The sequence below is a fragment of the Homalodisca vitripennis genome, unplaced genomic scaffold (assembly GCF_021130785.1).
Source record: "Homalodisca vitripennis isolate AUS2020 unplaced genomic scaffold, UT_GWSS_2.1 ScUCBcl_9010;HRSCAF=17360, whole genome shotgun sequence".
NCBI classification, from domain to species: Eukaryota; Metazoa; Arthropoda; class Insecta; order Hemiptera; family Cicadellidae; genus Homalodisca; species Homalodisca vitripennis.
Genome location: NW_025785124.1, coordinates 5,685 through 21,960, shown reverse-complemented (window position 1 = coordinate 21,960; position 16,276 = coordinate 5,685). Strand labels below are relative to the sequence as shown.

General features: G+C 32.1%; 1 long non-coding RNA gene across 1 annotated transcript; it reads right to left on the bottom strand.

The window, feature by feature from the left end:
- Positions 1-8,303: 8,303 nt before the first annotated feature.
- Positions 8,304-10,829, bottom strand: LOC124374558. Its single transcript, XR_006923573.1, has 3 exons — positions 10,725-10,829; positions 10,359-10,502; positions 8,304-8,349 (listed from the first exon to the last, which is right to left on the bottom strand). It is a non-coding gene; the product is annotated as an uncharacterized LOC124374558 (long non-coding RNA).
- Positions 10,830-16,276: the final 5,447 nt, after the last annotated feature.

Sequence of the window (16,276 nt, the reverse complement as noted above, 5' to 3'; positions counted from 1 at the left end):
GGAGCCAGCCAAACCCTGTCAAAAAAACTGAATGTCACGGTGGATCCAAAATTATGCCGTCAACCTGTACTAACAATTAAATCACCACTCCAAAATTCAAACTCTTCAGAAACCCAGACTTTTTTAGACCCAACTCAAAGAAGCAAAACTCGATGCAGAATCTTCTTGAATTCAAATTTAAAGACAAGATTCAAATCTTCCATCAGAACATAGATTGGCTGTGCAATAAAATCGATAGACTAAATCACGATAAGACGTACACGTTACTACTTGACGCGACGTGCTACGCAGTGATTTCGCTATACAGTGTTTATTGAATTTCATATGAACTTAAGTTGATTTAACTATGTCGTCTCACTGTGGCATCTGTGGATTATCCTACGGGAATGACGAAAATGAACAGAAGATTAAGTGCTCCGGAAGTTGCGAAAACCTCTTCCATTATCGGTGCGTTCCAAGAGGATGTTGATGGAGCGAAAACCCGATCTTTTAGGGATTGGAAATGCAAGAGTTGCAGAGGTGAAACAGCTATTAGTTCGGAGGGTAGGGCCGTGAGTACATACAAGAACTCTTTAAAGTAATAAAAGAACTGAAATCAGAAGTTGCCGAGCTGAAATCAACTAGAAATGAGTTAAAAAGCCTATCCGAATCTATGCAGTTCGTCTCAAATAAGATGGATGAATCGACAAACCTAATGAAAGAAATTAAGGTCGATTTAGCAGCTCTGAAGAAAGAGAACGAATATATGCGTAATAGGAATGCCGCCCTCGACACTGAGGTAACTTCTCTGAAGGATAGAGTTCGTCAGCTAGAACATTACTCAAGAAAAAACAACCTTGAGATAAGTGGGATCCCTGAAACTCCGAATGAAAACGTCTTCAGCCTAGTTAAGGACATCGGAGCTGCCCTTGGTGTACAGATAACAGGAAAACGACATCTCAACTGCCCACCGAGTTCCATCTTTCAAGAAAGACCGCCCGCAGCCCCTCATAGTTACAATTCTCAAGGAGGACAGCTCGTGACACTTTACTCAACAAATTCAAGGAAAGGAAGGTGATGACAGCAAAACAGATTCATGCCGCTCTTCCCGCTCAGAACGTCTACATCAACGAACATATGTCCCCAGAAAATAAGGTATTTCTGTCCAAACTGAAACAGAAGTGTAAAGAAGTGGGTTACGATTACGCGTGGGTGCAGAGACGGAAAGTTTTTTGTCAGGAAGTGTCAGGGCGAACGTTACCGCAGAATTGACAACTATGAGGAACTTGACAAGCTAAAGTAAAATGTGAGTTGTGTTATTATTTATACTATCTATTGATCAATTTATTGTTTACATACTTCTTTGTTGTTTGTTCTTATTTTTTGTTGAGTTTGTTGTATAGTTTATTATTGTTAAATGTATATATATATATATATATATATTATAAATTCCACGTTACGCATTTATTTTAGATAAACTTTATAAGTACATGATGGTACATAGTTTCAAATAATTGTCAATCCGATCTGTATACATTTTTTGAACCTGGAAATAATATAAACAACTATAGACTGATATATACAAACATAAGAAGTCTGAGAAAAAACTTTGATAGTTTAGTGGCAGAAATAGGTGTTATGGAACATAAATTTCATTTTATTATACTTAGTGAAATATGGGTTAGTAGTCATGAGGGACAGATTTTTATAATATTCCAGGTTACACATCATTTGCCAAGTGCAACGATACTTATAGAGCAGGTGGTGTTATATGTTTTGTACATTGATTCAATAGATTGTAAACAGCTAAATTCCCCTTTCAATATGACAACAGCTGATACACTTATCCTTGGACATTAATATAAACAAAACCTACTTTAAACTAATATGCTTATACAGGCTACAATTTATATCTGAAAATTCATTTCTATTGGAACTGACTCAACTTGTATCGGAAATGAAAAATAACATTATTTATGTTGGGGATATAAATATTAACCTATTGGAAACAAATGAAATAACTCAGAGCTACAATAGTATAATGAACAATAATGGGTTTTTGTCTTTAGTAAATACTCCAACCAGAATAACAAACAAACTCAAAAACACTTATTGATCACATATTTGTTAGAAGTAGATATATTGATCTCTTTTCCAGTGATGTGTTTGATTTAGGAATAACGGACCATTGTGTTCTAGGACTAAAGTTTAATAACAAGTGTAGCACGTCAGTCAATTTAACAAATTGTAATCCCAGTATTGACAGTTTCGTGCCTGATTTAGATATGATCAAAAATAAGTTACAAAATACTGATTGGTGTGAGATTTTTTTATGAAGAAGATGTTAATTGTTGTTTACAATAAATTCCAAGAAGTGTTGAGTAGTATTGTTAATAGTAGTAAATAGAATAGCTGTAATTGATTGTAAACTAAAGAAAGCTAAGTTAATAAGCCCATGGATTACTAGGAATATTCTTAAAAGAATAGCCAAACGAAAAAAGCTTTACACAATTTGTAAGAGGAGGACCATATGATACAACATTTAAAAGTTACTTTAATAGATTTTCTAATAACCTAAAACAAGAAATTGATAATTCAAAAAACACATTTTTATGCAAAAAAGTTAGAAAGTTGTAAAGGTGACATTTCTCAACAGTGGAAAATCATTAATAATGTAACAGGTAGTTCTAAAAACAATGGTGTCGGACCGGATTGAGTTAGATAATGGGACTTGGATAACTGACCCCAGTACTATCGCAGAAGAAATCAAACAAACATCTTATCTCGGTTACACTCTGATAAGCCCAGTACAATCACTACCGAAACACTAACTCCTCTTCCCTTTCAGAACAATTCCTTTTTTATTGCTCCTACCTCCGTGGACGAAGTCAAAGCGGTTGTTCGCAATTTAAAAAATAAGAATATCCCACAGGTTTTGACAATTTTAATGTAATTTTATTAAAACATATAGTGGATGACATAGCTCCTGTTTTAGTGTATATAATAAATAATAGTTTCAGTAAAGGTGTCTTTCCCGAAAGTCTTAAACTAAGTCTCAGTAGTACCTATATTAAAAAAACCAAAATTTATATAAATTGGGACAACCTGAGACCTATAAGTCTTCTTTCAGTTTTTTCTAAATTATTCGAGAAAATAATGATGATAAGGCTGGGACAGCTTCCTAAATAAATCTAACTTCTTTAGTACTAAACAATTCGGTTTTATTAAAGGCAAATCAACGGAGAGTGCGTTAATTACAGTAACAGATCATATTTTTGCTAGCTTAAATTCTAAACTTAAAACAACAGGTCTATTCATTGACTTTTAAAAAAAGCTTTCGACATGGTTAATCATGAGATCCTTTTAAATAAATTAGAATCTGTCGGGATAAGAGGAGTAGCTTTAAGCTGGTTCAAGAGCTTTATTACAGGACGAAAACAACGAGTTAAAATTAATAACACCTTTAGTGAACCACTCACTGTTCAAACAGGGGTACCTCAAGGATTCAATGACCTCAGCAACCCTTTTTCTAATTTTCATTAACGATTTATTAAATTTAAACTTTCAAGGAGATATTAACGCTTTTGCTGACGATATTGCGCTCTTTTACTCACATAAAAATTTAATTATAATAGGAAATTCCATAAATCATGATCTTTTACTACTTTAAAAAATGGTGCTCTATAAACAGAATGCAAGTAAATGTTAGCAAGACAAAGTTTTATAAATTTTGATTTCGCTGGCTTCGACATACCCTTTCCGTTGGTTTTCCATTCCTCAACCTGTAATACTCAATTATGTACCTGTCAGCCGTTAGAAAAAGTAAAAACTATTAAATACTTAGGAATAATACTGGATGAAAAATTCTCTTTCGAACCACATGTATATGGACTTACATAGAAAATTAAGATCACAAATTAGAAAATTCTATTTTTTAAGAAATTTTTGTAATAAATCACTTTTGAGAACACTTTATTTTGCACTGATCAATTCAAGACTGCAGTAACGCTTTGCCTTGCTGGGGAGGAACGTTTAAGTCGTTAATGGATAAATTAAGAATTACTCAAAATTATTTCTTGAGAATAATTTTAAAAACAACCAAAAAGAACAAGTTCATTTCCTTTATACCAGCAGTTGAACATCTTACCAATACAACATCTTTTTGTTTTTAAAGTTCTCAGATTGTTTTTTATTAGAAGTGGAAATAGAGAGAACACAATGCCTAATTATCTGCATAACACAAGAAGTTTTGGAAATAAATTCTTTAAACTACCCAAAGTTAATAGAGTTATCTTTCGTAACTCTTTTCAATATCGGGGCCCCAAATACTTCAATCAACTTCCACTCCAAATAAGGAATATTAAACAATTATAAAACATTTTTGTAAAGAAACGATTGCTTGGCTTTTTGTTCAACATAATGTGGAATACCTGAACAACGTGCTGGTATAAGCAAAATTATTTTGGATAGAGATGGAGATATGTGGGCCTATTGCTGTTTTAGTTGTTGTTAATGTATAATTATATTGTTGACCATGTCATACACGCTTTATGGACAAAACAAAGTTAATTGATTAATTATGTATTCTTGTGTATAGCTTTCAGATGTCACAGTTTGGCGAATTACTAAGTGTTTATTGAATGCTAGACTGAAATAACTATTATGTAAAAAGAATGTATATTTCCCTTTGTACAACTGATCACACTACTGGACAAAGTGATCAGTTCAGATTTCTCGACTTTTTTATTGTTATACTTTTGTGAATTGCAATATGAGAAATAAAATTCATTTATTCATTTATTCACTTTGTACACATCCACAAGCCCGATTTAGTTGTCCTCACAGAACATGGACTAAGTGAATCAACTTTGAAAAATGTATGCTTGGTGGACTACTGTCTTGGTAACTGCATTTTGCAGAGAGAGTCACAGGAAAGGTGGTTGTTGCCATCTACAAGCACACTGACATGGCTAATGAGGTGGAGAGTGTTAATATTGCTGACCATTCAGAAGAACTCGTATGTGAAATGTCTTCAATCAGGATAACATTCAACAGGAAAATCATGATTATACATTCTTGGGAATATATCGACCACCCAGTGCTCCTCTTGACAATGCCTTGGCCCTGTTAAACTGATACCCTCAGCTTACTTCCTTGTGACAACAGTGGAATTTGTATTGTTGGTGATATCAATGTAAATTGCTTGCTTCCATCAAGAGAAAATGTAGCATTATGGGAAGCACTCGCCACCTTCGATGTAACCAGAATACCGTTGCCTCCTACAAGACTCACTAATACCTCTGCTACTTCCATTGACATTGTCTGCACCAATCTTAACACTGACAGAGTAAAAGTCATAGTGGAAAATACGGGCCTTTCAGATCATATGGGACAGCTTTGCTACGTTGACGCCCCAATAAAGAAAAATGAAAGCTTTTTAGAACTACTCACAGACAATTTAATCCTGACAACCTCCAGCACTTCAAGGACCATCCTGTCACTTCAATCATGGGACAGAGTCTATCAGGCAGCTACAGCAGACGAGGCTTACATGAACTTTATTGATACCCTGACAATAGCCCTTGACATCACATGTCCAAGTAAAATTTGCATACCGAAAAAAAATAGAGGAAAAATTCTAGCCCTACAAAACCCAGAAGCTAACAGCCTTAGAAAAGAGTTCATCCTGGCGCTTGACAAATATAAAAAAACTGGAAGTGAGCAAGACAAAGTGGATGCGTTTAACAAGAAAAAAATGTATGATCTAAAACTAAAAACTCTAAGATGGGAAGAAAATGAAAGCCTTATTGCTGAGTTCAAGTAATAAATCTAAAGCCATCTGGACTGTCATCAATAGTGAGAGAATTTCAAGAAAAGACAGTGCAGGGGCAAGATGGCAGATTGATGTTGGAGGAAAGGTAGAAGAAGACCCAGACAAATTGTGTGAACACTTTAATATCTTTTTTTCCAATATAGCCGAGCAAACTCTACTGCAAAACAATCAATCAAGAGCCATTGTTATGAGTGATACTTCTTTTCTTGGAACTTCACTTATGGAATGGAGACTCACTTCCTTCAGTGAAGTTTTTAACACTATAATGTCACTGAAGTCAACATCTTCTTCAGGTATCGATGACGTGAGCTCTAAGCTGCTAAAGTTTTGCATTGGTGAAGTATTTTTACCCATTACAGATATAATCAACAAGTCTTTGTCTCAGGGGATTTTTCCTAGCAAACTCAAAATATCTAAAGTTTATCCCCTTCATAAGCAGGGAAAGCAAAAAGGAGCTACAAAATTTCAGGCCGATATCCCTAATCCCAACTATTTCAAAAATCATAGAAAAAATAATTTTAACCTGAATTCAAAACCACCTTAAACTCAACAATCTCCTGCCTGATAGACAACATGGGTTTATCCCTGGAAGATCAACCACAAGTGCTTTTAACCGATTTAATAGAACACATCATTGACAACTTGGAGGAAGGGAACACAGTTACAAGTGTTTTCCTTGATTTAAGTAAGGCGTTTGACTGTTTGGGCCATAGTTTAATTATCAACAAAAATTAAATCTCTTGGTTTTGGAGGGACTACAGTCAAGTGGTTTGAGAGTTACTTAACGGGAAGAGAACAGGTCGTTGAAATAAAACAAAACCTGGATGGAACAGAGAGGACTGCAAGATCTGGGCCCTTGGCTGTTACAAGAAGTGTTCCCCAGGGTTCAGTGTTGGGCCCGGTTCTGTTTGTTCTTTTTACTGCAGACCTACCTAAGTATTTGGGTAATATAAGCTACCCAGTCATGTTTGCTGATGACACCGTTCTTGTAACGAGTGGCAATGCCATTGAAGACCTGGACATTCGTACCTTCATATCAGTCAGTATGTCACAACAATATTGCTCAAATAACGACCTAGTTTTTAAAGCTGCAAAGACAAAATATCTCGCTTCTGGACGATTAAAAGAATGCTTGACTGAGCCCCCAGATCTTCAGAGAGTTGACAACACAAAACACTTAGGCCCTAACTCTGGATCAAGGCCTCTCCTGGAGCAATCACACCGACCAACTGTGTTCAAGGCTTAGCTCTGCAATCTTTGCAATGAAGAGGATTAAATCCATTGGTACCTCTATCGCTTTGAGAGCCGCATATCACGCTCTGTTCGAATCACATGTCCGATATGGAATAACTCTGTGGGGAAGTTCATCTGCCGGCAACCTTCATCGTGTCCTGGTATTACAGAAGCGGGTTATGCGGATCATGGCAGGACTACAGCCACAAGAATCTTGTAGAGAGGCTTAAATCTTTTGAGATACTCACAGTAGTGTCCATATACATCATCGAGGGTATATCACCCACGCCTCAAGAGAAAGATTACCAAGGGTTGGTGACGTCAACAGCTACACAACAAGACGGGCAAATGATATATCCCTTCCAGCGCATAGAACAACCCTTTACACCAAGAAGCCTTCCTATAGCGGTGCAAGACTCTTTAACATGCTTCCAGAAAACTTCAAAACATGTGACTCTAAAACTCTGAAAGAAAAGACTGCACAGCCTGTTGATAAACTCTACAATTTATAGTTTGAATAAGTTTTTTAATTCTGTTAATGCTATTATTTAAGACATGTATGTGTATGTATATGCATTCCATATATTTTCTCCTCATATATATATTTTATTTTACAGAAATGTTAGTTAATAGCCAATTTTAAAGATATTTTCTCTTTGCATTTATAATAGTTTTAAACTAGTTTACCTACTTCTTGATGACATCAATTTTTACTGCATGTGTTGACTCTGTAACCATTCTTGATGAATGTGTGAATAAAGATATTATTGAATTGAATTGAATTTAAGTGTTGCTAACATAGAAATGGAGCTTCATTGCACAATTTCAATTCTATAGGTCAGTTCATTTTCTGAGATATCATACAAATAGACATACAGACAGAGCTGGAATTTCTTCAGACCCTCTGATTATAGGTTTTCGTTAATGCTCAGAAAATAATAATTATATTGCATAAGAAGATTCAAAGGTATGTATCAGACAAAACCCATACAAAGAACAGAAATGAAAATTGTTGTAATTTTGGTTATTATAATATAAAATATAAAAACCTGACCTAAGATGGCCGAGTGAGTGGAGTCTCGCTGCCGCCAAGTACTGAGCACGCTACCCAGGAGTCCGTGTACGAACACAACATCTACAAGAGGCTGGTGAGCTCGATACGTAGGATAAAGTGGGACCACATGTCTGCCATAATGTGCCTGGGTCATGTCATCCCTGTCCAGATTAGCCAGGCTCTGACCGGCCAGCAGACTAAGGTGGTTGATCCTCACTCTCCAGCCACATAGCCAGGACTCCTATCCATCCTAGAGATGTACAATTCGTTGTAAACAATATGAGTCTAAATAGCATCTAACTTCCTGCTCCAGTTCACAATTGAAGCAAGTGAAAGTCTAACAATGTGCTTTACAATCTGTCTTTTTACTGTATGTATAAGCTACATGTGTTAATGTTACATGTTAAAATATTCATAAGCTTACAGTTTTACTTAGCTTGTTTATAAATTTATTTATACTGATATCATGCCCTAGTTTTCAAGAAAAGTTTAAAAAAATCTTTAGTATAGGCATTGATGTTGTATATTTATTTGTTATCTTACTTCTTGTATTTACTCTTAGGCCTAGATAAGTTTGTGTCATTTTTTATATTTATTTTAGTTTTTAGACGACAGTAATTCTGAAAAGCAGTATTGTACTGAGAAGCGCTGGATTAATAAAGGCATTTTTATTTATTTATTTTTCATTGCCATCATGGTTACCCATAAGGGCCATTGTAAACATATTTTCTAAACATTTAGTTATATTCCCATGGAGTGACATGCACTATCCTCAAATTCAGTGTTTCCCTACATAGAAATGAAGTAGCTTACAAATGCAAAATTTCAAGTTATAGATCAGTTTGTTTTCGAGATATCATGCAAAACAGATAGACAGAAATGAAATTTTTCCAACTCCTTAATTGATAAACTTCATTAACACTCAGGCCAATAAGCTATTGTAATCCTCAAAAAGAAAACATGTTAATTATTTAGAGTAAAACATTTTGTTGCTACAAAATATGATCAAAGAGGTTTTTTTGGACAAGTGTGATCATTGTAGAATATAGACTGCACAGCAGCGGCAATGGGTGGCAGACAACAGGTCAATCAGTCAAGTTCCAGAATTCTGAAATCAGTATGGTGATCACAGTATGAAAGAGATTATAGAAATATTGAACTGATGACCGCACATTGAATGTCAGACTTTCTCTATGACATTTTTTATCAAACCTGCACTATAATCAAGTGTCAAGTTGATTAATTTTTCATCAGTGTCACGTTGTAGTATACTGTACTATATTGTACAGTAGGCAGCAGAAGAATTATTGAGCTACAAAAAGAACCTATTTTAATTCTAAAACGATGCTAAAACATCTTACTTTTTCAGACCTATATTCAGTTATATTTTAAAATGTTTGTTTTAATACATTTTATCATTATATTTTGAAATGTTTTTAGTTTATCTATTTCTAAATTTTCTTCCCCGAAATTTGATGCTCCTATAAACTGCCGTACTGGGCTTTAGCCCTTTAAGCCCACGTTAAATCCCAGTCCTAATATCCGAGAGAACTATTACAGTGGAGAACTATTATTATGATCCTTTCAGTTATTCCCACCATAGTGTTAACATTCACCTATCCCAATGATTTGTAGTGTCCTTTATAGCAGTGTTTCCATTTACTAGCATTTCTTTCTATTGTAATAAATATTTTTATAATGATAATTAGCATTGTATTCAATAAACAAATCCTTAGGAGCAACGAACATGCTCCTCTTTTAAAGAAGTTGAAAGAATATTTGGCACCCCTCTTACACTCACCTTAATAGGAGATGAAAATGTTCTTTGATGATTTAACCACCTCATGGTACTTACCCTTGAATTTCAGAGACAGGCAGGACAATACTTAAGAGATTCTGGCAAGTTATTAGAAGTGTATAGGCCGGACTTAAGGTACTAACCTTGTTTATTCCAGATAAACATCATACACCTAAGGTTTATTAAACATATTCCTTTAACGCATACATACAAAATTTAGTTCTGTTTAGGCAGACCATTAGAACTGCTCTCAAACTACCAAACTTCCCTTAATCTTGCCCTGTTAAAAACCTCAAAGTGAGAGCATAAAAACTATTAAAAAAAAACTATAGTAGTTGAACTTTTTGAAATTGATACCAAACAAAAATTAACAACAGTTAACATTAAACAATGTAAAGAAATGTTTCCAAAATATTTTTTTCTAGGATAATTGCTAAAGTCTGCTATCTAGAATACTTTACCGGATGAAAAAACCTGAGGGAGAAATTCTTGATGTGAACAGATTCTTGCCAAAATTCTGCAGATCATTTTGCAAACACTGCTGTTGTTTTTGTATTGTTGATAAATGGACATCAACAGAGGTAACCCTCCCAGCTCTACAAGATCTGTAAATAATGAACAAGTGTGATGTAAATATAGTAATTATTGACTGTACAAATGTAATTACTATACTAAAAAGTAAAAATGATTTAATTTTGTACTCAGTGATATCATATTATAAAGTAATTATTTATTAATAAATCTGGCATTGTGCTGCTTATCAGTTTGTGATTTTTGTGTCACACCTCATATAAACACAGTTTATAGGTTACACACTCTAGACTTACAAGTTTCATTGCAAAGTGTGGAGATGTGATGGTCTAATGCCTGAACACACAAAGGAAGAAGATTGTCCTGAGATGTCAGTATGGTCCATGGCTCAGTCAGCATGAACTTCTGCATCCATCAGGTAGTTGCTTTGTTTCTATACACAAGCAAGACATGGATAATGTAGGTTCACAATGATGGAACTGATTGCAAGCTTTGAATATTTTTTGATAAAATACAGTTTGTTTAATTTAATTTTACACAATCTAACAAAATAAAGTGGAAGAAAAGTTTTAATACAAAGTATTTTGAATTTTTTTCTTGTTAGCCATGAAGAGAAAATTTTTTCAACATTCTTTTTTAGAAAAGTTTTGATAATAAAGGTGTTATTTTATTTTAAACGTGTTCTTATCTTGCACACTTAGTCTCAATACTATATTAGTGCAGTCATTGAAGCGAAAAATACGGTCTTACCTCCGAATTTTTTTACTGTGAACCGATTTGCATAAAATTTTGGAATTAGCCTCATCTTACCCTTAACTTCAAAAGTGAAAATGATCTGAACTCCGCCTATTATTTTTAAGGGGTGTAAACAACCCCTTAATGGAAAAAATCGACATTGAGCCATTTTTATCGCTAGAAAACATGTTTAATAGTAAGTGGTGAAATTTTAAAGTGTTTTTTAACACAATTACCTCATATTAAAATAATTTTCAACCCCTTGAACATCTTACAATCCTTGCAAACAACCCCTAAATTGAAAAAATCACAAAAAATACTTTCGGTATGATATAAAAAGATGTAAGTATAGAGTAAGTAATATTTTATATTTTCTATAATAATTATCAAATTTTTAACCCCCTTTCAACCTTGAAAACTACCCCTTGATAAAAAATTTGTTAAACATTATTTTTATAAAATGAAAAGGATTTAAATATTATTCCACACTCTCGAAAATGATTATCATATTCTTAAGCTTTTCTACCCTTAAAACTACCCCTAAATTAAAACAGTAAATATATATGATTACATATTATTTAAAAATAATTTAATTTAGAGTAAAAAATTGCTATTTATTGGATAAAATATTTACGAATTATACAAAATTCATTCACATGTGTTATATATACATATAAGAAAGTTGGTATGTATTCATGCCTACGTTTCCAAAATATATGAGCCATATTATGTATATATATATATATATATATATATATATATATATATATATATTAATGTAATGAAAATAATTAAAACCCTTTAAATTAAAACTTTTTATTACATACACGTGTTTCGGTTTCCATCTTCAGTGTACATTAACCTCTAAATAAATAAATAAATAATAAATAATAAACAATGAGATATACACATGTGGACCTTTTAAACATATGTTAAATTTAAATGACACAGTTGTAATTTTCTTATTAGTAATCTGTATTTAATATTTTAATTTTTTCAAAAATTGGATTTGTCTTATTTTTCAGATTACTATTTAAAATGTTATGAGGATCTTTATTATACTCCAAGAACCTTTCCGATACAATCTTATCCATGAACTAAACAAAAGTAATTTAAAAGTACAAAATCCTAAATCAATAAAAACGTCAAACAATGATATGAAGTTAGTAACATCCATATCAAGAAAAACTAAAAGAAAATAATTGTATAATATCAAAGGCTGACAAAGGGAATACTGTAGTAGTTATCGAACAGTCAAACATATCAAGAAAAAGTTGAAACATTCATTGACAGCAACAAAATAAAAAATTTAAAAAAGGATCCAACTCAAGAATACACGAAACTTATAAATGCCACAATAAGTAAATGCAAAAGTTTATCAAAAGCAGAACAATACCAACTCAAAATGACAAATCCAAAAGCTCCTACTCTAAAAGGTCAACCAAAGACACATAAACCAGATATTCCAATTAGACCAGTAGGTAAACTTTCATAACTCTTCTACTTACAAGGTATGTAAATTTTTAAATAACAAAAATAAAAACCCACATACATTTTGAAAATAATTACAGTATATCAAATTCAAGTAATCTGGGCAAATCAAATTCGAGATAATTCAAATTCCATTAAAACTCTGTTCTTCATTTCTTTTGATGTTAACAACATGTACTCAAACATTCCAAAACAAGAAACAATTTCAAATCCTAAAAAGGATAATCTAATAAAATACAGTAAAACTAGAATATGAATGAAATTGACGATATCTTATCATTGACAAAAGCAACTGTTAATCAAAATTATTTTCAATACAATAAGAACTTTTACAAACAAGAAGATGGGTTGGCAATGGGAACTCCTCTTTCAGGCCGCTTCTTGCAAATATATATATGCAACATTTCAGAAAGAACAAAATATATGAGTGACACTAATCCATTTAAAGACAAAATAATTTATTGGTTTAGATATGTGGATGATATATTATGTCTTTTCAATGGAGATGAGAACCAGACAGAACACTTTTTAACATTTCTCAATTCTATATCACCAACAATTAAGTTTTCTAAAGAAATCCAAAAAGTCAAAATTAACTTTCTTGATATAAGTATTTCTAAATCTTAATGGAAAGCACCTCATTTGAAATTTATAGAAAAAACAACCCCAAACAGATCTTCTAATACCATCATCCTCTAACCATCCTTGGAAATACAAATTAGCAGCATTTCACTCAATGGTAAACAGAATGTTAAATATACCAATGAGTGATGAAAATAAAAATAAAGAAATAAAAATAATAAAATACCTAGCTGTCAAAAATGGATATCAACCCCAAATTGTAGACAAAATGATTAAAAAGAAAACAAGAAAAATTAAATAAAACCAACAAAATACTACCTAATCATAATACTACAGAAATTCAAAAATATATATGTGTACCATTCAATACTAAATTAAACAAAGCTGTTCGAAAAACCTTTCAAAATTCAAAAATTCTCCATCAGTCACCAAACAAGAAATAATACATTTAAACTTATTGAAAACAAAGTCAACCAAAATGATGACAAACAGGAATTATACAAACAATCTGGAGTATACAAAATTAACTGTAGTGACTGTGAAAGCTATTATATTGGGCAAACTGGAAGAAATTTTAAATAAAAGGTTTAAAGAACACATCCAAGCTTTAAAAACAAATAACATGTCTACAATAAAATCAAATTTTGCTGAACACCTATTGGAGAGACTGACCATAACTACACAAATATTGAAAAGAACATGGAAAATTTTAGATATCGAAAGGAAAGGAGAGAAGTTAAACACAAAAGAAGAATTACACATTTATCTAAATTATAATAAAGATCCTCATAACATTTTAAATAGTAATCTGAAAAATAAGACAAATCCAATTTTTGAAAAAATTAAAATATTAAATACAGATTTACTAATAAGAAAATTACAACTGTGTCATTTAAATTTAACAAATATGTTTAAAAGGTCTCACATGTGTATATCTCATTGTTTATTATTTATTATTTATTTATTTATTTTAGAGGTTAATGTACACTGAAGATGGAAAACCGAAACACGTGTATGTAATAAAAAGTTTTAATTTAAAGGGTTTTAGTTATTTTCATTACATTAATATAAATAGATAACCCTATAAGTGGAGTTAATAACATAAAATATATATATATATATATATATATATATATATACTATAATACACATTACAATAGTTTTGGGTCTCTATTATACTGCGTACTTTCACATTGCTCCAAATATTCACACTCCGAAATTTTCAGTTATTAAGTAGAAAAAAATATGATAAGTTTTTTGACCATAACTCCTTCAATTTTTCATGCTATCACAATTTATAAAAAACCATTGTAAAGGTAATTAAGAGAGCTACAACATCCTTTATTGCAATATATAGTAAAAAACCTTTTTCTCAAATGGTGAAGGGTTAAAGGGCTTAAGAGAGGCTGTGATTGCACTGCCACGCGCTCTTTAAACAATCATATTTCCGTTCAATTTTTGTTTTACAGAAAAATCAAAAAATCCAAATTGTTTGTCAGAAATATACCTAACATTTTTTCATACCTACACTTTTATTCGTATATGTCGTCATTTTTGAGATATTATGAAAAAAGGTGGTTTTTTAAAAATTTGAAATTTTTTTTAATCGTGACTTTTTTTAAAAATATGTGTTCCTGAAGCAGAGACCAAACTGATAAAATCTATTAAAATCTTCGATAATAAAGTTGATTCTAGGCGGAATACGATTAATTTTAATTTTCGTGGAAATGGCACTTATGAAACCCATTGATTTAAAAGAAAAAACATTAGATGCTCCTCTTATTTGCAATACAGACTCACTTATTTTACGTGCAAAAAGACTTTTTAATAGTGCTCATCTTTAAAGCTTATTTCAAGCACTATAAAACTATTTTTTATTAGAATGCCTAAAATGCATCTGCTCGCCGCTAGATGGCATTGACCACATCGATTAAATTTCAGACAAAATTAAAAAACGGCTTTGATTTTTTTATTATCTACTCAATATTGCACTTAGAATACTTTATAAAAAACAAAATTGTTCATTGTTTTATCTGCTACAATTGTGTTCTTTATACAATTTTCGATAAAACGTATATTTTTGGAGATATTTGCAAAAAACCGATGAAAAACGTGAAACAATTGCGAATTTTGCAATTGCCAATAACTTGAAAAGTATTGGATTTTTCGAAAAACGTTTTAGATGATTTTTTGCTTAAAATTAGGCCTTCTATCGATATCCGAGGTTATTTTGAAAAAAATAAATTCACTCCCGAGAAGGGGTGGCAACCACCCCCAGGGTGGTTGCGGAGTTCAAATCATCTTTCAACTTTTGAAGTTAAGGGTAAGATGATACCTAATTCCAAAATTTTATGCAATTCGGTTCACAGTAAAAAAATTCGGACCAACAATGCTTCAATGACTGCACTATATATATTGTTAAGTACATATCGTTATACTGGGTTAATATAATGTTGTATGTACCAACCTCATTACTCTGGAAATGCCTTGGATAAAAAAATACTTGACACACAGATGACCACTACTTTTATTCAGTTTTGTACAGTATGTCTCTTATCTCTGTGACCAACTCCTGTAAATCAGTCAGAAATCAAGAGAGTATAAAAAAGGTATCCCTGTTCTCTAAGAAATTATGATTACCACTTTCAAATATTTTCATGTTAATGAATAGTAAATATACTAACATGTACATAATTGCAAGATTAACTCAGTTAGCATTAATGGATCAGTCTCTAATTTTAGTTATCACTGGGACTATCATTGTTATAGTTTAGAAGTGACAAACACATAAGTCTTTTATATATATATATATATATATATATATATATATATATATTGCCGTTAGGATAAAGCCTTAATTTTTAATAATGTATCCCTTTACTGTACGGTAATTGAATATCCAGAATATCTTATTTACCTTTACACCATTCATTACGGTTATAACATTACAGAAATTTCTGAGAATAAACAGGAAATACTATTTCTTCTCTCGTTTTGACTGTCATATTTGCAAATGATATCTGCTGGTGCTCCCTGTACC